The following is a 2,584-nucleotide window of genomic DNA, read 5'->3' on the forward strand; positions in this document are numbered from 1 at the left end:
TCTATATCTTTGCTAACGGTGTCATTGCTGGTATAATTTTTCCAAGGGCTTCTTGCATGGAGCCATCAATTGGCTTGGTATTGTGGCATTTTGTATCCTCCCTTTCTGTTTGTAGCAGGTTATTTATGGTGTTTCTGTAAAAACCACTATGGTCGTTATTTAAATTAAACAAAAGGGGGAAATGTTAGAGTCTGTAAACAAGTCAAAATAACACCTGGCATTTTGCTAGGGGAATGTTAAAGTTCGTAAACAAGTCTGGATGGTGCCTGGCAAAATGTCAGAGGGAGTGGTTTGAGAAGTAACAAAACCGAGCTATTAGGTGTAGAGATTCCTGATTGGTTGACTGATGTATCTAGTTTATGCTAATTAGATAAGCTGTGTGGAATGTATAAATACTGCTCCTGTCCTGCAATAAACGGCTCCTACTCCTGCTGTATCAACGTACACAAGTTATTCGTCACCCCCCGGTTATTTTGCTGCAGCCGGACTGCGGCAAACAACACTTTTTTTTAATGTTTTTTTTTAAATAAATTGCCTGTTATTTATTTTAGTTTTCGGCCGACACAACATCTCTGTTTGTATGTGGTGCTGAGGATGGAACCCGGGCCGCACGCATGCCAGGCGAGCGCGCTACTGCTTGAGCCACATCCCCAGCCCCAACAACAACACTTTTATCTTTGCCCTCACTTCATCCACCACCTAGCTCCCCATTTTCACTTTCCAACCTACTTCAGAGAGGGATTATTGGATGCCCTTTGTGGTCTTGGTGTTGGTCTTGCCACAGCCAAGACCTAGCCTTTGCAGTGATGGTCTGGGGTCTGGAATGACAGGAGACAGGTTGCTGGATAATGCACACTACTATGTCACTTGCTAAGTTCTCAAAGTCTACAGAAAGAGCATTGACCGGTCTTATGTAACAAGTTGGTCTGGTGATATGAATAGCCCTTTCTCAGCAATGAGGTATACAGGCACCTGGATTTTATTTCACCCAGACTACATGTAACTAGCAATAATCCCCAAGTAAGTTAAAGGAGTTGTTTTGATGAGTGAATGGTCCCCAGTGGCCTCACATGGGACAAACGTCCACCTTCCCTGAAAGAATGTGCACTGGTTTTGGACTGAAGGACCAACAGGTTATTCCAGAGTGCCAAGATGAGCAGACTCCCCCAAAGTGGAGATAGGACTGGTGAGGGAGCCCTACATGATTTAAATGTCTCTGCACTGAAATGAATGTCTAATGGCTGTGGAATGGTCCACAAATGCTATCAAGATCTACAAATACTGCTCAAGCGAATCAGAGCATGGCTCTTGGGAATCTTTATCCAATTCCATGGAGGACTACCAGCAACAAAACCAGGCTTCATACAACAGGAGATGAGATCATCCAAGGGCATGGAATATCCAAGGCTCTGCTGACTGTTTATTAATCTTTTCCATAAACTGCCTGAGACTTGGGTTTGGTTCTCACCAGCTGGGTCTTCTGCTGGGAGGTCCAAAGAGCAGGAAAGTCATCAGCCCCCTGTTTCTTGCAGGTAGTCGAGGTTAGGGCTGTTATAAAGCAAAGCCTGTTTTAAGAAGTGGCTTGTTTTGGTTGATTCAGGTTGCAGAATATGGACTCTACTTTCCTTTTGTGAGTTAAGAGTGGCTCCTGCCAACAGATTCCATTAGCAGCAGCATCCATTAAGACCTAGGCTTGGAATGCCTCATCTACCCAACAACCTGGACAGGTAGAACTTAATCCACTATTTCTGAAACAATTATTTTTCTTTTTTCAGAGATGGGGTCTCTCTCTGTTGTTCAGGCTGGCTTCAAGATCAAGTGATCCTCCTGCCTTAGCCTCCCAAATAGCAAAACTTCATGTCTCTGAAGAGACCCTTATGGCTTTTCACCAAGAAAGAGCTTAGAAGTTTAGAACCAAATCTGGAGCATCTTGAGGTGCAGTCAGGAATGGGAGGAATTTAACCACCCAGAGCTGTTGACCAGTGAGCAAGGGGAGGTCCCTCAAGCCTTGTTTGGGAAATATACTCTCACTGAAGAGAAGAGAGCTGGCTGGAAAGAGGGGGTTTGGGAAGAAATAAAGAGTGGACATAGAGCCTTCTCTGTCTTTTGGAGCCTTGGGGATATTTGCTTTTAGAAAGAGAGGCATGGAAATTATTCTGAGCACAATTATCAGCCCTGCCTGAGAGTTACATGTGCTATGTGTAAAGCCTCCCTGGGCCAGGTCCTGGATGCCCCCAGTGGAAGCTCCCTCACTCTAGGTGTTGGTTCAGCTCTTCACATGGTGCTAGGTTAGCTCCCTCACTTCAGCCACAGCACTGATCTGGCTGTGGCTGCTTTCTGTCCTCTATCCTATTGTAACAGTCCCCCCGTTAGACCACATCCTTTCAGTTGGAACCAGAAGACAAAGGTTGGCCCTCAAGGAGAGGCTTCCCTTTCTAAATATTTACCCTGCTCCCTGATTGAGCTTTAAAGCTCCCTTTGTGTGGGTGCACAAGTCATTGACCACTGTGCTTGACATGGCCAGTGGTTCAGGCTCTATGCCTGAAGGAGGCAGGCATAGGGCAGACTCTCTGTCCTGCAGAGA

The sequence above is a fragment of the Marmota marmota genome, unplaced genomic scaffold (assembly GCF_001458135.2).
Source record: "Marmota marmota marmota unplaced genomic scaffold, marMar, whole genome shotgun sequence".
NCBI classification, from domain to species: Eukaryota; Metazoa; Chordata; class Mammalia; order Rodentia; family Sciuridae; genus Marmota; species Marmota marmota.